We start from the raw sequence: 24,637 nt of genomic DNA on the forward strand, positions 1-24,637 counted from the left end.
TGATCTCAAAAATGGAAGCTTCTTGTGTTGAACCTGCAGCTCTTTCTCACTATTCTCCTCCCTTTCGTCCAAAGCCCAACTCCCTGAATAATTTATACTACCTTTCTTCCTCAACATCTAAACTTTGCTACGGCAAAGTCCCTTGAATTGGACATTTCATAGCACTGAAACAACATGTTCTAAGACTGCCAACCATGTCCCCTGTCTAATTTACCCATTAGCTTTTCAGCAGGTCACAATTTCTTCAACTTCCCCGTTGTATTAATCTCACCTTTCTTGAGATGCTCTTCTCTTTTGTTCCATAAGACATCACAACAGATTTCCCAAAGTGTGTGCCTGGGAAACCCAAGATAGAGATCTCCTCGAGAGGAAAAAAGAATTTTGTAGGGACATATATTGCCATCTTGAAGATTGAAAGAGTAAACAAAAAACCAAATAATACATGAAATATGTTAGAAGGTGATACAATGGAAAAAAATAAATCTGATCTCTTTTTCTATGAGTTTGTTTTTGTTTTTGGGGGTTTTTTTTTTGCGGTACGCGGTCCTCTCACTGCTGTGGCCTCTCCCGTTGCGGAGCACAGGCTCCGGACGTGCAGGCTCAGCGGCCACGGCTCACAGGCCCAGCCGCTCCACGGCATGTGGGATCCTCCTGGACCAGGGCACGAACCCGTGTCCCCTGCATCGGCAGGCAGACTCTCAACCACTGCGCCACCAGGGAAGCCCTATGAGTTTGTTTTTGAAGTACAATTGACCTACAATGCTACGTTAGTTCCTGTTATACAACATAATGATTTGATATTTCTAAACATTTCAAAATGATCATCACGATAAATCTAGTTACCATCACCATACAAATTTATTACATAATTATTGACATATTCCCCACACTATACATTTCATACCTGTGACTCATTTATTTTGCAACTGGAACCAGAGGCGGGGGGAGGCGACTGGATGAAGGCAGTCAAAACATACAAACTTCCAGTTATAAGATAAATAAGTACCGGGGTTATAGTGTACAACATGATAAAGGTAATGAACACTGCTGGATGTTATATATGAATGTTAAGGGAGTATATCCTAAGACTTCTCATCACAAGGAAAACATATTTCTCTTCCACTTCTTTAATTTTGTATCCATATGAAACAATGGGTGTTCACTAAACTTATTGTGGTCATCATTTGATTATGTATGTAAGTCAAATCACTATGCCTTAAACTTATACAGTGCTAAAAGTCAACTGTACCTCAATAAAACTGGAAGAAAAAAATGTTTTTAAAAAGTAAAGCCAACAGAGTAAGGGGGGGGGATGAGAAATGAGGGATGGACACACTTCCTATTTAAATATGGTAGTCACCTTAGAGGGTGACATTTGGAAGTTAGCCACACAAATCTGGGAAAAGAGTGTCACAGGCACAGGAAACAGTGAGTGCAAAAGCCCTAAGCTAATAACCTGCTTAAGACCCATCCAGAAAGAGGAAAAAGATGAGTCAGGGACAGAGTGAAGGAGGAAGAGAATGGTAAATCAGAGTCAGTGAGAAGCCAGACCACAGAGGGCCTTGTAAGCCATTGGACGGACAGATGTATTTATCCTGAGTGAAACTGTTAACTACTACAGGAAAAAAAAAAAAAAAGTGGTAAGATTTTAATAGAATCACTGAGGTGAGGAGAGGTCAGATTCTGGGTATCTTCAAAGGCAGAGCCAATGTGGTTGCTAATGGATTAGATGAGAGTATAGGAGAAAGAAAGGGTCAACGATGACGTCAAGGTTTATGATCTGAGCAACTTTATTCTTAATTTTAATTCCTTTGGGCATTTTACACATTAAACAAAACCAGGTATATATTACTTACCATGGCATTTTTTTTACTAAAAGGAAAAGATGGAGTTGCCATCAACTGAGATAGGGAAATAAGTTTTGTGAGGGAAGACCAGGAATTCCACTGGACAGGTAAATTTTAGATGCTTAATGCATATCCAAGTGGCAATGTCAGGGAGAAAGTTGGATAAATGAATTTATAATTGAGAGACAGATCTTAGTTGGTGATAACAAATAATGGTGTGTATTATTAAAGAATCTGAGAGGTTCTAAAGCAAGAAGTTTGATTAACTTTGCTTAACCCAGAGTTTACCAAACTTATCTGGTCATGGCCCACCTTTTTCTAAAAATACCTGTTAACAGTCTACATAACCAGCCTTCCCTGGGATACACCTTGGCAAACACTGCTCTACTGGCTCCTCCAATTCCTCTGTCCACTCTGCTTCTCAAGCACCATCTTCCTGAAGGTGCTCCCAAGCCTTTTGCCTTGTGCTTCTTTCATGAAAACTCTCCTGGAGCCTTTATCTCATCCCTATCTCCAAACACTTCCCTACTCTCTCTCATAAGGCTCTAAAACACCAGAAATTGGGGAGGTTAAAAACAAAACACATATTTTCTCTCATAAAAACTGTTTCCATTTCAGTGCATCTTCTCTCAATTCTCCTCTCACAATTTTCTTCACCAACATTCTCTAAAACCAGTCACAAAGTCAGCTTTGTTCTTTCCAGCATCTCAGAGTCTACCTTTCCTCTCCATTTCTCCACTCATCAACTTTGTTCCTCATGCTAGGCTTCCTTCAGTAACTGCTTAATCTTGGGGTTCTCCATGCTTGAGTTCATCCCATATGCTGCTGTCAGATTAACTGTCCTAAAATGCTCTTTCCATCATATCATTTCCCTGTGAAGAATTCATAGTGGGTTTTCAGTAGCCTGTCAGATTAAATGCAAATTCTGATTCCCAGGTTTTAAGTCTCCAGCAGCAGTCTCACACATTCGACTTCATTTTCACTGTTGTCTAATTCCAATCTGGTTAAAACCATTTTCAGAATAGTCCCATGTGCTCAAAAATCTGCTCATTCCTAAGGGACTTTATTTATGTTGTTGTCTCCCATATAAAATGTCCTCCTCTGTCTGTTCCTACTATTTAAAGATGAAATTCATTTCATAGCATATCTTCTCTGTTAAGCCTTTCCCAAGCAGCCACATCTTAGAGCAATCGCCTTGCTTTATATTTCTTCAGTGCTATTGCATTTGGTCTGACCCATACTACCATGTGACTATTTACATTAGGATTGTTCATATTTTTCTGTAAAGGGTCAGATAGCAACTACTCAGATTTGCCACTGTAGCAGGAAAGCAGCCACAGACAATGCATAAACAAATGACCAGGGCTGTGCTCCAATAAAACATTATTTACAAAAACAGGAGGCAGGTGGGCTGTAGTTTACTGACTCCAGGTTTACATAATGACTATTTAATTAATTTCTAAAATTTGTTGACAAAAATTGCTACAGTTGACATTCAAGTCTGCCCCTGTGCATCCAAGCACAGGTAAATACATAAATAAGATAAATTATACATCTTATTATCTAAAAGATGAAAAAGTTCTCTTTATCATAGAAAACAAACTTTTTCATGCCCCTAAACTCTGAAGGAAATTTCTCACATTAGGCTTTCTACATGGGATACAGAGTGATATAATAAACAATAATCTCAATAACATAAGCAAAACAGAATTTTATGTTACTTCTTTTTTAAACAAACCCTGGAGAAAGCCGTGGTTATAACATAACATGTAATTCAGAAAAAAAAAAAACTCTCAGCTAATGGGGTCCAAGTACAGAGTTTTCTGATGATCTAACCTAACTCAATAGAAAGTCAACTTTAGAGTATCCAGAGAAGCAGAGGGTTATCAACTTACCCCAGAATATACTTACGCAAATGTCAAGAGTGAGAGAGTTAGATAGAAGAAATGTGGGGTTATACTCTGATTCAGGACTGAACGATGGAATTCCAAAATGCTCTGGGGACCAGACAAACAGCTGGTTAGGCTAATAGCTTATTATGGCAGTGAAGAAGCTGAGCCATCCGGAAAGAGGACTTTATCTCCAGGAGGTGGGCCAATGGAGTAAAAGAGTACTGTTTTTACCAAAATTGTCTAAGTATAGATGACAAATACCTAAGCTTACAAAAGACAGTCCTAATTTTGGTACAACACTTTAGAGAATAAGTTTTTAAAATCTACAGTAACTATCTTTCCTTAGGCATTCTCAAAACCACTGCCACAGCTGCAATATGATTTGATATCATCCTTGATTTGCTATCCTAGAGCTACAAACTGCAGGTGCCTTTCACCTGCTGGAGACACATTTCAAGGTTAATCACAACCATTTCGCCTTTCAAGGTATCAAAACATCATATTCTCTTAGGGAATTTCAAAAAGAGTACATATTTTGCTTTAGCATTGGCAGTGTAGCATGTGTCCTACTTTATTTTTAATCTCAACGTCCCTTGGGCATCTTATACATTTAAGAAAACAATTTGTGTATTACTTCTTATCCTGACATTCTTTACTCAAAGGAAACTAGTCACAATATGCTCCATAAACCACGTTACAAAAAAGAGTATTTGATTTTAAAAGATTTATCTCCAAACTGTCATAGTGGCTTTTTTGTCTGAATCTAAATCAGAAAGAGAATTTTCAATGAGGTCTTTAAGTTCCAAGTGAATCAAAGGATTTGTTTAACTGAAGCAATTATCATCTTATCTGCCAAGGTGTTTCAGCCCACAAGAACACTTCCCCAAAAATAAATCAATTGCACTCTAGAAGTAATAAAGGAGATAGATAAAGCACCTTAGGTTTTCAACTTTCTCAATAGTTTCCCTAGGATACAAAAATATACAGCCACAGATCACACAAAAGTATTTAGTGTCAAACTTCAAATGAAGGATACAATCTGAAAAACAAGAGAAGAATCTCTCTATAGTAGACCCTCAAACAACACAGGGTTAAAAAATCTATCTAACGCCGACCCCCGCACAATTGAAAATCTGCACACAATGTTATGATCAGCCTTCCACTGCCATGGTTTCTCATCCACTGATTCAACCTACCACTGATCGTGTAGTATTGTAATAAAGTATTTATTGAAAAAAATCCATGTATAAGTGGACCCGTGCAGTTCAAGCCTATGTTGTTCTAGGGTCAACTGTAATTATATTCACAAGTGCTATGGGAACCTAGCAGAGGGATTATGCAGGGTAGTTTGCGGGGGGCCGGTGTCCAATGGTCACAGAGAAAGACTTGACTTTGAGCACTCGTGACTACCAAATTTCTATATAGGAAGGACTCAGGGCAGCAATGTAGGTGGAAGTCAGGGCTACAGAGAGTACATTCTGGAAGCTAGTCTACAAAAGCAAAGTCATCATCAGACTGATAAAAAGTAAACTTCCTTCACATTAAAAGGACCCTGTTTCAGAGACACAACTAGGACCTTTTTTCTTTCTAACACTTTATCAACTCTTCCAATTATCAGTTATGCATTTACTTAGCTTCTTCCATCCACAAGTTAAGCTATGGAACCATCAGACTGAGGATTTTTAACACATATTTTGACAATTTATTACTTTTTTTAATGGCTTATAGGAAAGCTGATGCGTACCATCAATAAATTTGACCTGATCTTATAAGTTTATCAAGACTGTGGCTCAGGGGTATATTCTAGACTCTTCTAGTTGCTTCACTCTGCCCCTTAAAGAAAAAAAAAAATTTTCAATCACCCAATATTTATATCTTCCTTGTTCTCCTACCTGCTTAGCTTCTCGGTCCCTAAGAGTCCCACAGCCTCTCTAGTATCTGGCAGCTGGAATCTGTTTCATCACCCTTTATTATATCCTAAAACCTGCTAGAAACTAGCTTAACCTCAGCTCTTGCTTCAAAAGCTTCAAAATCCAACTGGTTGGGCCTCCCTGGTGGTGCAGTGGTTGAGAGTCCGCCTGCCGATGCAGGGGATACGGGTTCGTGCCCCGATCTGGGAGGATCTCATATGCCGCGGAGCGGCTGGGCCCGTGAGCCATGGCCGCTGGGCCTGCGCGTCCGGAGCCTGTGCTCCGCAACAGGAGAGGCCACGACAGTGAGAGGCCCGCATACCGCAAAAAGAAAAAACAAAAAACAAAATCCAACTGGCTCCTGAACTCTCAAATTAACAGGACAATTGGAGTCCTCCTAACGACATGATTCATAAAAATGGAAATGTCATGGGAAAATTGCAATGGAAAGTTTTTAATACTAAAGAGCGAGTGTAAGAAAATAGTGATTTTTTTTTTTTTTCCTTTTTGCGGTACGCGGGCCTCTCACTGCTGTGGCCTCTCCCGTTGCGGAGCACAGGCTCTGGACATGCAGGCCCAGCGGCCGTGGCTCACAGGCCCAGCCGCTCCGCGGCACGTGGGATCCTCCCGGACCAGGGCACGAACCCATGTCCCCTGCATCGGCAGGCGGACTCTCAACCACTGAGCCACCAGGGAAGCCCGAAAATAGTGATTGTTAATCATTATATTCACTAAGTCATCATTAAATTAAGCTGAGAGTAGGAAATACTTTTATTTTCACCACTAATTTCAAAATCAAGACGAGGTAGAGGTCAACCTACTGGGATGACAGAACCACTTGGTCAATCAGAGAAAGCGGGAATGGCATAGACGTGGCAGAGACTGCTAACTATCCTTCAATATCTGTGCTTTTCTTCTATATTAATAAAACTGTAGCCTGACCAACTGTATTACATTTCGTAGCCTCAAGTATGGCTACAGAGACTGGGTATGTGATCAAGTTCTCCCCAGTGGAATCTGAGCAGACATGATGTGCCAATTCCAGGCTACAACCTGTTTCCTCCACTCTATTCCCAACAGAAACCAGGTCTTGGCAACAACTCAGATTCAATCATGTGCATGAAGACAATGCGTCTAGGACACAGCTGGAGAAACAAGATGGAAGGAGCCCTAAATGATAGCTTAGAGCAGAACTGCAAACCTGAAACTCCAAAAAAAAAAAAAAACTTCTACTTTGTTTGAACCATTGCATTTTGGGGTCTGTTTGTTGCAGCAGCTAGTACTTCCTTAATAATATATTGGACCTGAGAGCATCTCCCTTCTGTACTTTTGTCACTGGAGAAACAATGTCAGAGGGGTTAAGCAACTCAACAAAAAGGTACTCACCCTAGCAGTTCACATGAGAAGGGAGGTTTCCTGACTCCCAATCCAGTGTTTCCCTGGACTATCAGTAACATGAGACATGACCAGCACACTCCACATTCCTGCATCATGTCCCAGGAATTTTAAAATATGTAATTCAAGTGCTGAGCAAATTTAGGTGACTATAAGTTCTGATTATCTCACTGGTTGCAATTTACTAAAATACATCAAATTGCTATCATATTCTTGCCTTTACAATTTAGTTTCTTCTCAGTTACATCACATGTTACTTACTCATAGATTTTGAAATGGGAGTCTAAAATAAGATCAAAGGCAGGAAATACCAAGTTAGAGCTTATTAGTGTCCAGGAGAACCAAGCATGAAAGTAAGAAACAAAACCACCAACTTCAATAATGTCTGATTTGTTACAATATTTTCTTCAATTATTCTTGGATTACCTTTTCTAAAGTGTCTTTTATGTGTATGTATTTATATGTTAAATATACAAGGGAATGCAGATGAAAAATAGTGATTTTTAAAATCTAAAGACTGATTTATCTCTAGAATTTTTACAGTATCCAATCTAAGTCTTCAAAGAAGTCCTCAAATTAGCTCCTTTATGAGATTATTTTTTCTAATGTTATAATTTTTAAATATTTTTGCTCCACCAAAAGAATAATTTCTCAAATTGCTCAGTACATTTTTAAATAAGTATTTTATGTTGATACAAAATAATCTTTACTGTATATTTATAATAAAACTGATGCCCAATCATTTTGAAGACCATACTGACCAATAAGTGTCTAATCTGAATAGCTAAAATCTCCATATTCATATTACTTTTAATGCCATTCAGTTAACTAAAATTTAGTAAAACACCACAGAATGTGTTTTATAGGTATTTGATTTATATTTCTTCCCCTAAAAAATGACTCAAATTTTGTGCACTGGTTCTCTAAAATAAATTACTTCTCAGCAAATATTAATATGGCACAAACTGAAGTATACCAGTGTCCCTCCAGGGGAAAAAAAAAAAGAGGAAATGATATGTAAAACAAGAACATCTAAATGTTGATAATAGATGGGTACATTGGAGTTCATAATACTATTTTATGTTTATATATGTTTGAAATTTTCCATTATAAAGTTAAAAAAAAAAAAACCCACATGTGTGATTCTCACCTAGGGGCCAAGGCAATAGTCTCAGCACTTCACATTTATTAACTGATTTAATCCTCACAATACCCTATGAAATAGGCACTCATTTTACAGAAGAAGAAACTGAGACACAGAAAAGACAGATAACTTTCCCAAGGTCATACAATAAACTGAAATTCAAATCCAGGTAGTCTGGGTACATATGTACATAGAAAAGCCTGGAAAACATAAATTATGGGTGATTTTTAATTTTGCTTGTTCCTAGTTTATTAATTTTTTCACAAGAATATGTTTTTGTAATTTGAATAAAGTTACCAAAAATATGAACACCTTTATTCAAATACTTACACATTCTATAGAAATAGAGGATATGACTTTCTAAAACCCAAATCACTATAAGCATAGAAATCCATCATTAACAGATGTCATTAAGTGAGCAACAAACTAGAAAAATTTTAGAAATGATAAGACTACTTTTTAAGCCATTTTACCAATGCTTCATGGAAGAGTAATATTGAAAAGGGGTCAATGTAATTTAACTAGATAGATTCAATTAACTTTAGACCATTTAAAAATCTTTCTTCATTTTCAAGGAGAAATATAATGATTATTATTTTCCTACTTCAGACTCCTGGGAAATTTTATACCAAAATAAAAACTCTCACTCTCAAAAAGAATTATGTAGACTGATGACAAGTTAAATGGCAACATTTTTCTTGATTGCTGCAAACTGGCCAAACTCATTTCTTATTTTTCATGAAAACTAAATTATTAAAATCATATCGAATGGAATAGAATTATTTTAACTTACACTCTTAGTACTAATGAAAGCTGAAGATCAGATGGGCCAAGGAATTTTATAGGAAGATAGTAAATTTCCCTGCTGTTAACTAACTCAGTGTGGCCCAAGGTGGAGAATATCTCTATATTCCAGGCCTGAATGGATACAATCACAGAAATAACATCATCACCACACTGTTAGAAGAACCACTCTAAAAATGTTCAAATGAATAAGATGAATAGGGCACTGTGAAGCAATGTCATATATTCTTTTGCAAACCCTACAACTATCCATAGTGAAGATGAGAAAACGTCTTTAATTTGATTATGCTTAGTCTTACATACCCCTATCACCATGATGACAGAGCAACTTGACACAGAGAGAAAAATGCATGGGGCTGGAGGGTCAGGGAGTAGGAAAAACAGACTGGTTGCAAAACCTGACTCCACCACTAGGCATTAAAATTTAGGTTAATCACTTACTATCTGGAGCCTATTTCCTCACTGGTTAAATCTGGGGCCACCTGCCTCACAAGGTGGCGTAAATAACAATATGAAGTAAGCCTGAAAGCCAAGAGGATCTTGACACAGTAGTTATGTACTCTAAAAATGTGTTTCCTCCCTCCCTTGATACCATGTAGGACAGTCAAGGGAAGCGAATGATGAAAAAGAATTTAAGTTTTAGGGATAAGTAGGGCATCTCTAATCAAAGACTAGGATGGGATCCTGTATGTAAGTCACCAGCTAGAGAAATAAGACACCAGCGCCCACGGTTAGGAAATGCATGAAATTCCCATTCAAAATATACAGTTGACTTCTAACTCACCTGCTGAAAACCTTTCAACAGCATCCCACTGCACTCTGTAATAAAATTCAAACTCCAAACCATGGCCAAAAGGTCCTACATGATTTGGTCTCACACCTGTCCTTCAGTCAAGGAGCTTTAGCCACAATGACCTCCAGTTTGCTCCGTGAGCCTCCCAAGTTATTTCAATGTGCAGGTCTGGAACTCTTAGGCCCCTCAGCCTCAGTGTTTGTGCCCTTGCTGTTTAAACAGCTGAATCCTCTCACTGTTCACATCTTCCCTTGAGCCTCTCCTACCCCCCAGCCCCAAGTGCTTCCCCACTCCCTACCCCCAGTGACCCACTATTGTATCCTTCACAGCTTTGGTCTCAATCTCAAACGATCATCATATAGTATTTCTGCTGCCTCTCTCTCCACCTCCCAGTGAAATGCAAACTCCTGAGGGCAAGGGCCTGGACTCTCTTTTTGACCACTATACCCCAGCATATAACAAGTACCTGCTCAATAAAGATTCACTGAATGAACACAAAGCACAACATGAGGTTCAGAACACCATGTTGGATGAAACAGCTCCTATGTGCCACACATCCACAAAACACTATAAGTAACTAATCCCATTGGATCTTCAGAATAACTCTGAGGTAGGTATTATTAACGCCATTTCCAGTATGAGAAAATAAGAGCTCAGAGAGGAAGTAACTTGCCTGAGGTTACACAGTGGTATTAACAGCCAGGATTTATTGAGAATTTTACCATGTGCCAGGCAGGCATAGTTGAAGCTCTTTACATGTGTTCTCTCACCCAATATTCAAAACCCCATGACGTAAGAACTACTATTATCCTCATTTTCATATGAAAAACCATGTGAGGCAAAGAGAGGTCAAATTAACTGCCAAAGAGAGGTCAAAATTAACTGCCTTACAAAATTATGTAAGAAGCAGAGCATGGATATGAACCGTGCAGCCTATGAATGTGAGTCAAAGTTCACATGCTTAACCACTCCTCTATAAAGTACAGTTGACACAGAGTTCCTGAAAAATTAAAATAATCCATTAAAGCAATTCACTCAGAACCAGTCACATAACAAACACTTTTTAGATGTTAGGTCTAAATCCAACACACTGTTTTTTTCTATTATATCTTGCTGCATCCCAGGGAATCAAGCAAATCTTTAAAAACAAAAACAAAAACCTAGGTTTGGATATACAGTGCTAGATCAAGTTCCCAAAGCAGCTCATCAGTATCCGCAAACAGCTCTGCACCTTTGCATATATTGCAATCCTAAAAACATGTAATCAAGTCTGATGCATGAAAGTTACATATTAAAGGGCTGCTCCATGCCGAGAACAAAACACAAAAATTATCAATCCAAACTTAACCCTCATCCTGTGGCACCATTACCAGCAACACATTTCCCACATCTGTATGTTTTGAGATTTTATACTTGTATTTCGTCGTTGATCATTCACTTTAAGTCCAATGAGTACCTAACAAAGGATAAAGATTGGCCACTTTCATCATGGCGACTGGTATCAATCTGTAGTAAATCCATGCTTCTTGCCATTGATATCAAGGCTTTCGTATTTAATTTTCCATTTTTTAAAATCAGTAAATATTCATTGAAATAGATGAAATCAATCATTGCCCAAATAATTGCTCAAACACTACCGCACAGACACAGATGGCTACACGGCTGCCAAATGAACGCTTGGCTGGTGTGTAGCCCCAACCATGTGACAGCTCAAGACACATCTCAATGAGACAGGGGACGCTTTCACTTCAAAAACATGCAGGAGTTTGAAATAACAATGGAATGTTCAGGAAGAAAGGTTCAGAACCAGGAAGATCAAGAGGAAGCCACTGAATGTTCTCAGTTCGTGCAGCTGCCTCAGAATACAGAGCTCGAACTACGACTTGGTATCACACTCCATGCAAGGAGAATGTGAGGATATGGTGTACAGGGGCCATACTGCAGAGCTAGGCTCAATTTCTAATGCCCCTTCCAGCTCTGAGAGGACTGTCACCAGTCCTCAAGATGTAGATCTTCTCATCTCATTCTGAAGGGGCTAGCTCTATCTGTGGAGCAACAGCACACTACTGAAGGAGTATCTCAAGCAAGAAGGATTCCTCACTGACCAAGTCTGCTGCATTATTCTCCTGCACTTTCAAGTTTCTTGGGGGAAACAGCTGAGCCTTGTTCACCTCCTGCTGGGCCTGGCATGTAATAAGCAGTTAATTAATGTTTTTTGAGTTACTGTGTTTAGCACAGTACCTAATACACAATAGACTCAAAAAAATGTTAGAATCAGAATTCTACTGTTTTATTTTGTTTTCAGATCAACTTTCCAAAACAGAAAGTGAGAAATAGAGAAGAATCTATATCCAAATCTCTCTCACTAATGAAGATTTGTGAAACAGACCAAAATAAATTAATAAGAAGCAGACATCAAAAATAAATAAATAAATTTGTAAATGACTCTATTTTCAAATTAATACAATAACCAGATTCAGTTATCAACACATTTAGGGTTTGAAAATAATTAGTTCTTTTTAGACCGACTCCTTTTTCCTGGCTTTTAAAAAACTAAGCAACTAACTTCTGTATAGGTAGCATAAAGATGAACTTCAGCCAAGCCCAAATCCCAAATCAGCAGAATCCAAATTAGTGAGATTTTATCACACTGTTACTCATTTTGGTACATTTTCTTACAAAAATAAAATAAAAGGTCAAAGAACACATGTAAACACAAGACTGGTTCGTCACTGTTTCCAGCTGAATCTAATAGAGATGGAAAATGGGTCTTTGTTACTTGAATACATCATAAGTTTTACATGAATGCTTCAGTTGACAGCTATTATTTATCATAGCTATACTCTTAATCTGCTATGTATTACAACCCTTTAGAAGCCTGCAGTATTACCTCTATGTATTTCCCACTGGGGTAAAGGCCTTTTAAACACATAATTACCCAATGAAGTAACACTTACTAATTTTCCGTTACACACCTAGCAGTATTCATGCCTGTTTTTACTTGTAGGGTTCTTAATAATCAGATATTAGTTAACCTTCACAACTATACTGGGCAGACGATCATTAGTAAATCCTTTCACATTAGTACAGAGACACCAAGCAGTATGTTCAAGAAAAGGATCCTGCAATGAAATGCTAATATCCAGTTGGCAGAAGAAGAGGAGGAATGGGAAGGGGAGGGGGAGGGGGAGGGGAGGAGGAGGAACACCTAGCTGTTCGTGACAATTATTTTTAATTGCACAAATTTTAAAACCAATACATACAATTTTCACATGTACAGGGTTCAATGGAACTTTTCAACACTATGCTGGAAGTAAATGACTGACTAGATGAACAACAGCGAGCCAGCAACTCACAATGAAGCCAGTGCTCAGAGCTTCATTTCAGTCTTAAAAACTACTTCTGCCTCTCCGTCCAAATTCAAACTCTCTTTATGAAATTGCTCCCAATCTGTCTTACCTCCAAACTGATACAAAGGTCCTCAAAGGCCAGATCATCTCTGGAGCAAAGCCTCAGATGTAAGGCAGAATCAGCATGGTTCCCAGGATCACAAGCATCTCCCCAAGCCCCAACCCACCGTACTCAATTCCATAGAGAACTTAGCACAGTAAATCTGAAAGTCTGGGGTAGGTCCAAAACTAACCCACTCTGTGGGAGTGGGCAGTCAGGGTACTTACTGATCATCTGACCTTAGTGTTTGGCACTTCTTGGCTATATCCCAAAGTGTGGCATACATGCTTCAAGTTCTATTCACCTCCCATTTCAAAAGTGTAAGAATACAAAAGGCTTAAAAGCAAGCTTCTTTTGTGCAAAGTTATTCACTGATTGATCTAAAAGGTAAGCTAAGGAATATGCAGGTAAAATTTTGATTAGTAATGTGAAAAACATTTATAAAGAGTTTTAATAATATAAAGAAATGCTCATGACAGAGTAAAAAAATTGTAAGAAATTTTTATACACAATGGTGAACACGACCAAGTTTAAATTATAGATATAAAGACACAAGATTCAGGAAAAAAGTGAATATGCAAAAATGTTAAGTTCATTTCTGGTTAATAAGTTGATGACTGATTACATACTATTCCTCTCCTCCTTATATTTGCTACATTTAATTTGCCCCCCTACAATGGGCATACATTACTTTACATTAAATAGAAATTATTAATTCTCTTCAAATAAAAGTGTAAGATCAATGTTTTAGTCTCAATAAAAAAAATTCGTGATCTTATTTATTCACTTCAAACCATGGTCTTCTATCACTGTCTAAAGAGGCAGTTTCACCACAGCACACACCAAGATAAAAAGCCTCACTTGATCCAATTACACTGCTTATTAAGAGCTATTTAATGAGAAAGTCACACCTTTGAGTTATTAGATGCTATAATGGTCCTGCAGAGTTCCAAACAACTAAGCTAACAGAATTACCTTTGATTCTAAATTGTTTGCCAGAAGATTAGTCCATCTGTCCCTGAAAAAAATTAAGTGTTCCTCCAGTGTGTTCAACTTCCTCCAATCTCATTTTAATCAAGGATGTTGGCCTCAGTCAACAGAGGTATTTTTTAACAGATTTATTGAAGTATAATTGATGTACAAAGAAATGCACTTATTTAATGTGTGCAATTTGATGAGTTTAGACATGTGCAAACACCCGTGATACCATCACCACAATCAACATAATAGACATATGCAACACCTTCCAAAGTTCCCTGTGTCCTTTTGTTTTCATTTTGTGGAGTGCACAATACCGTACTGTTAACAATTGGCACTATGTTGTAGAGCAGATCTGTAAAACTTATTCATCTAGCATGACTGAACTTTATAAAGGATAGTTATTTTTAATTGCTTAAATTATAATACAAAGAGTTTAATTTTTCCTTTAACTTTCCAAAAATGCATATATAACGTATATGCATATATGCAACATAAACATATGTGCATTCCAAAAATGCATATACAACAAAACTGTTGTCATCGATAGATAAATTTTCGGGCGGTCTTTACATGTTTCAGCATCTGTCAAAGAATAAAGACAGGTCTTTCTTTTTTTTTTTTTTTTTTTGCGGTATGCGGGCCTCTCACTGTTGTGGCCTCTCCCATTGTGGAGCACAGGCTCTGGACGTGCAGGCTCAGCGGCCATGGCTCACGGGCCCAGCCACTCTGCGGCATGTGGGATCTTCCTGGACCGGGGCACGAACCCGTGTCCCCTGCATCGGCAGGCGGACTCTCAACCACTGCGCCACCAGGGAAGCCCGACAGGTCTTTCTGATATAGTGACATTTGGACACAGACTGGGAGGAAATACTGAGCATTCCAGACAGAAGGAACACTAAGGGCAACAACCCTGAAGTAGAAGCACATGTGACAAATTCAGGGAAGACCAAGGACACCAGTATGGTTGGTGCAAGTGCTCAAGCTGGGCAGTAAGAGATGACAGAGTGAAGCAGGGGCCCAGATGACAGAAGCCCCTGTAGACGCTGTGGGCTCTGGATGTTCCTAAGTGGCACAGGTAGTCCTAGACGCTTTGGGACAAGGAGATGGCATGCTTGACAGTCATTTTTAAAAGTTCATTCTAGCTTCTCTGGAGAACAGGCCATAAGTGGGCAAGGATGGGAAGAAGGAGACCAGTTAGGAGATTATGGCAATAATCCAGGAAAGAAACCATATTTTCTTGGACAAAGAGAACAGCAGTAGAGATGGGAAGACGTCAGAGTCTACACACATTTTGACAGAATTTGCTAATGGACTGGATGTGGAATGTAAGAAGAGTGAAGGGTGACCCCAAGGTTTTCAGTTCAGACAAGTGGAAGAAAGATGCAGTCACATACTGACATGCAGAAGACTAAAGGTGTCTTGTTTTTGAAACAGTGCAGCAATGTGCAAGTCTCCTAAATCCATGGGGTGCAATTTACTTTTGTCTATGTCAGGAAGGAAAGGCTACATGACAAAAGGGTGCTAAGTGCAGAGAGTACAAGCTTCATCTTCTCAATTTTATTTGAAGCCAATCTTCACTATAACAAAACAAATGTTAAATTTTGTATGCTTAGCTCTAGCCTGGATGTGCATTCAATTCATACCCAATACCAATGCTGCTGTCAGCACATGTCCCACTTTCTAATCCCCATAAGGCCTCAGTGGCCTGCTAAACCCTAACTATCCTACAGAGCGGAAAATCTCACGAAGTAAAAAGAGGGAGATATAAAGGAGGGAGGGGAGACAGGCAAATTAGTATGTAGGTGGGTAGATAATCCTTACTTCCCTATTCACTCAGCCTTCATTGTCCATTCCATTTCATAACTCCTTCCAAGCTTTATGTTATATGTTCAATACATTCTGAAGGCACTGTGACTGAGCAAATTTAGGATTCAGGGAGGGGGGATGGGAAAAATTGGTTGTGAAGTGATACTGTAAAGAGAAATGTGAAGAAAATGAAAATATATTCATTTCTTTAAAAAAAAACCTTTAAAAATATGAAGTCACTTTGTTAATATCTAATTGATTTGTGAGTGACTCAATTGTTGCTAAAAGAATTAAGTTAAAGGATGATGGGAACTTTATATTAGAGGGCTCTGAATGATACCACCTGAACCCATTGATTCATCTTAGCATCATTAAAAGTGAGAAACCAGACACTGTGTCCTTATGATGTAAAGGAATAAGAAGAAATACACAGAACCCTCCAAGAATACTCTTGCCTAAAAAAATTCAAACTGGGGACTTACCTGGCAGTCCAGTGGTTAAGACTCTGTGCTTCCACTGCAGGGGGCACAGGTTTGATCCCTGGTTGGGGAACTAGATCTCACATGCATGCTGCAACTAAGAGTCCACATCCACAACTAAGAGCCTCCATGCCACAGCTAAAGATCCTGTATGCTGCAACGAAGATCCCATGTGCTACAACTAAGACCCAGTGCAGCCAAAATAAATAAATAAATAAATAAATAATTTTTTAAAAAGACCCTGAATAGCCAAAGCAATCTTGAGAAAGAAGAACGGAGCTGGAGGAATCAGGTTCCCCGACTTCAAACTATACTACAAAGCTATAGTAATCAACACAGTATGGTACTGGCACAAAAACAGAAATATAGATCAATGGTACAGGATAGAAAGCCCAGAGATAAACCCACACACATATAGTCACCTAATTTACGACAAAGGAGGCAAGAACATACAGTGAAGACAGCCTCTTCAATAAGTGGTGCCAGAAAACTGCACAGCTACATGTAAAAGGATGAAATTAGAACATTACCTAACACCATACACAAAAATAAACACCAAATGGATTAAAGATATAAATTTAAGACCAGACACTATAAAACTCTTAGAGGAAAACATAGGAAAAACACTCTGACATAAACCACAGCAAGATCTTTTTTGACCCACCTCTAGAGTAATAAAAATAAAATCAAAAATAAACAAATGGGACCTAATTAAAATTAAAAGCTTTTGTACAGCAAAGGAAACCATAAACAAGACGAAAAGACAACCCTCAGAATGGGAGAAAATATTTGCAAATGAAACAACGGACAAACGATTAATCTCCAAAATATACACACAGCTCATGGAGCTCAATATCAAAAAAAGAAACAACCCAATTAAAAAATTGGCAGAATCGGGCTACCCTGGTGGCACAGTGGTTGAGAGTCCGCCTGCCAATGCAGGGGACATGGGTTCGTTCCCCGGTCTGGGAAGATCCCACGTACCGTGGAGCGGCTGGGCCCGTGAGCCATGGCTGCTGAGCCTGCGCATCCGGAGCCTGTGCTCTGCAACGGGAGAGGCCACAACAGTGAGAGGCCCATGTACCGAAAAAAAAAAAAAAAAAAAAAAATTGGCAGAAGACATAAATAGACATTTCACCAAAGAAGACATACAGATGGCCAAGAGGCACATGAAAAGATGTTCAACATCATTCATTATTAGAGAAATGCAAATCAAAACTACAATGAGGTATCACCTCACACTGGTCAGAATGGCTATCATCAAAAATTCTACAAACAATAAATGCTGGAAAGGGTGTGGTGAAAAGGGAACCCTCCTGCACTGTTGGTGGGAATGTAAATTGATACAGCCACTATGGAGAACAGTATGGAGGTTCCTTAAAAAACTAAAAATAGAACTACCATATGACCCAGCAATCCCACTACTAGGCATATATCCTGAGAAAACCATAATTCAAAAAGAGTCATGTACCACAATGTTCATTGCAGCACTAGTTACAATAGTCAGGACATGGAAGCAACCTAAGTGTCCATCGACAGATGAATGGATAAAGAAGATGTGGCATATATATACAATGGAATATTACTCAGCCATAAAACAAAACAAAATTGAGTTATTTGTACTGGGGTGGATGGAACTAGAGTCTGTCATACAGAGTGAACTAAGTCAGAAAGAGAAACACAAATACCGTATGCCAACACATATATATGGAACCTTAAAAAAAAAAAAAAAAGGTACTGATGAACCTAGTGGCAGGACAGGAATAAAGATGCAAACGTAGAGAATGGACCTGAGGACACGTGGTGGGGGGAGGGGGAAGCTGGGATGAAGTGAGAGAGTGGCACGGACATATATACACTACCAAATGTAAAATAGCTAGCTAGTGGGAAGCTGCTGCATAGCACAGGGAGATAAACTCAATGCTTTGTGACGACCTAGGGGGTGGGATAGGGAGGGTGGGAGGGAGATGCAAGAGGGAGGAGATATGGGGATATATGTATACATATAGCTGATTCACTTTGTTGTGCAACAGAAACTAACACACTACTGTGAAGCAGTTATACTCCAATAAAGATTTTTTTTTAAAAAAGCCATGGTGAGAGCATGTGTCAGATGTTTGAGGAAGAGCAAAGAGGCTAACTGAGCAGAGTTAGTGAGTGAGTGGAGAGTAGTTGGAAATGAAGTTGGAGAAGCAACAAAGGGGTCAGATGGAGGCAAGCCTCACGGGCCACAGTAAAGACTTTGCTTTTTACTTTGGGTGGCAATGGGAAGCCATCAGAGGGTTTTGGAAGAGAAAAGAAATCTTATGTTTTAAAAATAATCACTTTGGCTACTCTGCTGACAATATGGTAGGAGACAAAGAGAGAATAGATCAGTTAGGAGGCTACGGCAACTTGCAAAAAAATGGCCCCAAATTCTTCCCTGTTCCTGTATGCACATTTCCTTACAAAGTACCTTTGCTGCTCCTCTCATAAGTAGTCTATTTCAACATCCCCTTGGATTTGGACTGTCTTTGTAACTATGAGCAACAGTGGGAGAAATGAAGTTGTGGGAATTCTTAGTCTACATCTCAAAAGGCCATACAGTTCCCTCTCGCTCTCTTGGCTCTATTAGACCACGGTGTTAAGAAGCATGGGACAGCTTACTGGTCCTGGTGCAGCAGAGATAAGCCATCCCAGCTGAAGTCTCCAAACCCACCAGTCCCCATTTGCTACATGAGTGAGCCCACCAGCAAAAGAACTCCCCCCACCCCAACCTCCCCAAGGCTGATCCAAATTGCCAGCACCAGAACCATAAATAAATGATTGTTGCTTTAAGCCACTAAATTCCGACGGTGAGTGGTAATAGATGACTGATACAGAGGCTGTCACAACATCAAGGACGTAGGCAATGGAGGCTTAGACTAGAGTGAGAGCAGTGGGTAGTGAGAAGTACTCAGATTCTAGACATATTTTGAAGGGACAGCCAATAGGCTTTCCTAATAGTTTACAGGTAGCTTGTGAGAGATGAGTCAGGGATGACACCCAAGATGTTCGCCCAAGTCATGGAAATTGTCAAGTTTCCATGAATTGAGATGGGGAAGACCACAGGTGAAGCAGGTATAGGAAGAAAATCAGGAGCTGAATTTGAGATTTCTATTAGTCATCCAAAAAGAAATGCTGAGGAGGCATCTGGATACACAGAGTCTAGAGTTCAAAGGAAAAGCTCCAGGCAAATATATATATATATATATTTGGGGGCTAATAGGGCATTATTAGTATTTAAAGCCAGTATTTAGGACCATGAGGACTGAGCCCAGGAGCTCTTCAATGTTGAGAGGTCAGAGAGATAAGAAAGAACCAGTAAAGGAATTGAAAAGGAGCAGAGGGGTAGGAGGAAAACCAGGAACAGTAGCATCTTTGATACTAAGGGAAGACAGTGTGGCAAGAAGCAGAGAGTGATCAACTGTTTCCAAAACTGCTGATAGGAAATGGTAACTATGTGACAGGATACAGGTGGTGGCTCATACTATGGTGGAAATCATTTTGCAACTTCTAAATGTATCAAATCAACATGCTGTACCTTAAACTTACACAAAGTTATGTGTCAATCACATGTCAATAAAGTTGGGAAAATGATCTGTCAAGTAAAAGATGAGGATTAAAAACAGATCTTTGGACTTAGCAAAATGAAAGTCATTAGTGACTTTGAGGAAAGCAATTTTTTCTTTAGAGTAGCAAGGGAGAAAGTCTGATGAAAGTGAGTTTAATAACAAATGGGAGGAAGTAATTGGACACATAAGTTTTGCCAAAAAGGGAAGTTGTGTGGTGGCATAAGGAGGAAATGGGGTCAAGAAAGAGTAATTATTTTAAAGTAGGAGAAATAACAGCATGTTTAGATACTGAAGGGAATAATCCAGTAATGAGGGAAAATGTGATCTTGCAGGAGAGACACTGGAGCCAAATCCTGGAGTAGGTGAAAGGAATCTTCGTGCATGAGCGAGAAATTCTCCTTAGAAACACAGAGACTATTCCACAAGAATCTCAGTCCTAAAATAATAGGAGAGAAATCAGAGGGAAATCAGGTACACGCACCTCCCACATCCATGGCAACTGTCATCAGTTATCAAGGCATTTTTCACACCTCCGAGACCAGAACCAACCTAAAAACGCTCAACAAAACCTTCCAGGCATCCTAGTAGATGGGAGTTGTCACATGTGATGAGAAGTACAGCTGACTCTTGAACAATGTGGCGCTGAGGGGCGCTGACCCTCCCTGGAGTGGAAAACTCGCATATGGCTTTACGGTCCGCCCTCCCTACCCACGGTTCCACATGCATGGATCCAACCAACCATGGATCGTGTAGTACTGTAGCACATATTTATTGAAAAAAATCCAAGTATAAGTGGATCCTCTCAGTTCAAACCCATGTTGTTCAAGGGTCAACTGTATTTGCCAAATATTTCGGAAGTCCAAAGGTCAAAAAGAGGTGCAAAAAGCAAAAACCCTCTCCTTTCTCATAACATAAATATTCATTGGAGGTATATTTTTAAATTTGGAACTAGACCTATACCTGCTATCCTACTACTGAAACTGTAATTATTTCATGGATAAAGTTGATAACAGGAGGCTTCACCAAAACTTGAAATCCAAACTACTATTTTTAACTTCAAAGCCAGCCATGCGCTTCAGAAAAACTGTCACCCTCACACTCAAATCTAACTTTTTTCTAACCTGCCTTCCTCCTCACTAAACACTAAACAGTCCCAACCTTTTGGTCTCGGATACCATGGTCAATGAGTTTTGTTATTAGATGCTCAGCCTCTTCATTAGATGCTTCCCCTACCTCTTAGGCCTACAAAAACTAGACTTTTCTTCTTTGCTGGCCACTTCAGTGAAGGCTAATAATCATCCTTCCAAGCTCCAAGGCTCAGAAGAATATTTCCATACCATCTACCCCACACCTCTGAGGGTGCATATCCAGGTATCTTCATCTCTCATGTATACTGATCGCTACCACTGGCAATCTAAAACCTCAGAAACCATGGTCTATCTCATAGTATCTCTCTCCACCCTGGGTACACAATCATCTGGGGTCAACGTCTAGGTGAGTGATTCATCCAACACACCAGTCTCATTGTTCTTGAACACCTTCATGTCACCTCCATTTCATCCATCTACAACCATGGCCAAACCCTATACTCCATCAGCACTCTAAAAATCTAAAACTCCAATATTCTACTCAGACTACAGAGTACTGCTATCCTATCAGCTATCTCCCTTATACCTACCTACACGTGTATATTTACTTCATTCTGACTTCTAATCCCTTGAACCAATTATTTTCTCTCAATCTTTCAGCCTACTCCTGGCCTGGGCATCACCTCTATCCAGTCTAAACCTCACATTCCATCACTTCAACCACCATCTCGTCAATAGCTTGAATTCCCTTGCATTCCTACAATAGGTACATTACAAAATCCAAATACTGGATCATTCCAACTATTCATAATCTCTAGTTCTACTGAATTTTGCTACAGAAAGTCACACAATTATATGAACTAGTGTCACTACAAATGAATGCTCCTTGCCTAACTGGTAAACTCTCCCAAAATCTCTAGTCAGCTCTTTCTTCCATTCCTGATGGTATTTGACAGCTGACCATTCTCGCCTTCTCAAATTCTCTCCCTCCTTGTCTTCTAGAGCTCCACTGTCATTAGGCTGTTCTTTCTCAGTCTTTTTCATCGGATCATCTTCCTTATATAGTGGTGCTTCCCAGAGTTCCTCTTCTGTTTTATTCTTTCTTATTCCACAAACTCTGTCTTAGGTATCACATCCACTCTCAACACTGTTTTCACTGTCACTTATATGTCAATAACATTTTAATCTCTAGATTACCTAGAATCCCTTTCCTCATCCCCAGATGAATGTGGCCAACTGCCCACTGAATAGCACCAATTGTGTGACCAAAAGGCATGTTCAAGACCGATCTTATTCTCCCATACATGTGATAATCCTCGTGTGATTCCTATCTTAGGAAGTCATAAACCTAGGAAGCATCCTTGACTCTACCTTCTCCTCATCCCACATTTCCAAGTGGGCACCAACTTCACCATCTTAATATACCTTGCATCCATCCTATCCTCGAGCCCCACTGCATAATTTGGAGTTCTATCATATCTTGCCTTCACAACTGGGCCTTGCTCCACTACAATTCATTCTGCACATTGCCACATAAAACTGATCTTAACTTTCCTCCACTTAAAATCTCTTCCCCATGGACCCCCACAGCCTGAAGGATAATGTTCAAAACCTTTAACGTGGTGGGGAAGAGGGCCTTTTATTATTTGGTGTTTGTTTACTTATTAAACCTCATCTCTCTATTCTCTCCTTAACACATTAAAGTCTGTGTTTTGTCTGTAACTTGTTCATTTGGCCTTAGTTCTTTCTTGTGCCTACAATGTCTTATCCACCATCCTCACCAAACAATCCTTACTTGCTCTCAAAATTCAGTTCCGATGAAAATGCCTCCAGAAAGCCTCTTCTGAATGTCCTAAAATCTCACACTCACACAGTTTTCCTCTATTCCCCACTATACTCGATGCATACATCTAATTATAATATTTATCTCATTGTATTTTGGCCTTGTCTGTGGCTTCCAAGCAATACTATAAACTCCTGAAGAAAAGTTAGGGACTTGGGACCAGAGCAGATGCTCTGTCTTTACTGAGTGAAAAAATAAATAATGAATACAATATCTTTAACGTGTATGAATCTGTAAAAATTCCATTTATTTACATGTTTCAGCAATTCAAAACAACTTTAATAAAAAGTCTCCTCCACTCCCTCCATGTTTTGTCCTATCAGCATATGCTAAAACCTGAAGGTCTGATCGCATAAACCAACCAGTTCAATGACTGTTAAACAGAGTAAAATTCAAAGTAAATTCTGAGAGCAGCAAGGCCAAAGAAAAAGGTTTGTCAAAAGAGGAGGGAAAGATACACCCTGGCAGCCAGAAAACCTCTTAACAAAACTATAGTTCAACATTCACAATTATAACATTTGTTCAACACACTTATCAGCCAAATGAGCACTTTATCTGACCAAAAAGAGATTAGAGGATATATTCTAAAACAATGGAAAGAATTGAAATCTTCAGGTTAGAAGCTTGAGTGGAATGTGTCATTGGTCCCCAGTAAGTGAAATCATGAATCGTTAAATAAATAATAACAAACTTATCTATGCAGTTTGAATTCTCAACTTCCTTGGGCCTAAAGAAATGTTTTCCCTTCATGAACAATGGAAAATTTTACAGTATTTAATGTCATAGCTTTTGAAATGTCTTCAAAATATATAAAACTAAAGTAACTCAGGCTAACTGAATGAAAGCCAATACAAATTAACAAAATTTTTAAATCATAAATGCAATTATATTACTTCCAATGTGGCTTGGAACAGGTTAAAAAATTATGAGGCCAGAAGTACTTGGTGGACCCAATTTATAAAAACAACAATGTTCAATCTATTGTTTGAAAAGAGATGGGATCTTCCACATTGCTTGAAAAATCTGTTTCAAATAATTGAAATGGGAGAAAAATGACAAACATCCCTTGTCCTATTAGCTTAGCAAATGTGTTTCCTATCGTGTGGAAATAGTACACACAACCTCCAAACAATTTATCACTAATTGTGAATCAAAGATATATATTATACTTATATAACTATATCATATTGTATTATATTGCTCATCTCTAGATCTGTAGTACTTTTAAAAAATATATAATACTTATAGATTTCACATCTCCTAAAGAAACATCTATTGCCCACCTGATCAAAGTTTAAATTATCACCCAGGTTTCTTTTTTGAGATAAACTGAGCTCGTTGTCATCAATCAAGAAATATCAAGATCAGGTTTTGCTATAGACCCATGAATAATCCTGAAACTACTATTTCCTTACATTTCTTCCAAATACAGTTTTAATTTCAGTTTCATTGTGCTTTCCTCCTGAAATTTTAATTTTTTTCCTTCACACAGATATTTTCATATACACCTGAATCCCCTGAGTCTCCCCAAATTTTAAACCAGAAGACTCCACTTAGATTTTTTTCCTCAGCTCTAGCATTTCTCCTCGGTCTTCCCATCTTAATCTGCTCC

General features: G+C 38.9%; 1 protein-coding gene across 5 annotated transcripts in view; it reads right to left on the reverse strand.

The window, feature by feature from the left end:
* Positions 1–24,637, reverse strand: part of FOCAD (focadhesin) — a 313,353-nt gene that overhangs the window by 286,704 nt on the left and 2,012 nt on the right. Inside the window, exon 1 of one of the 5 annotated variants that reach the window (XM_060102014.1) lies at positions 7,036–7,056. The exons of 2 other annotated variants lie outside the window; for them this stretch is intronic. The gene's annotated coding sequence lies outside the window, so the exon portion shown is untranslated. Of the gene's footprint in view, positions 1–271; positions 359–3,758; positions 3,780–7,035; positions 7,057–24,637 lie in introns of those variants that run through there. 2 more of the 5 variants (XM_060102013.1, XM_060102012.1) reach the window with 2 other exon arrangements.

The sequence above is a fragment of the Mesoplodon densirostris genome, chromosome 6 (genome assembly GCF_025265405.1).
Source record: "Mesoplodon densirostris isolate mMesDen1 chromosome 6, mMesDen1 primary haplotype, whole genome shotgun sequence".
NCBI lineage: Eukaryota > Metazoa > Chordata > Mammalia > Artiodactyla > Ziphiidae > Mesoplodon > Mesoplodon densirostris.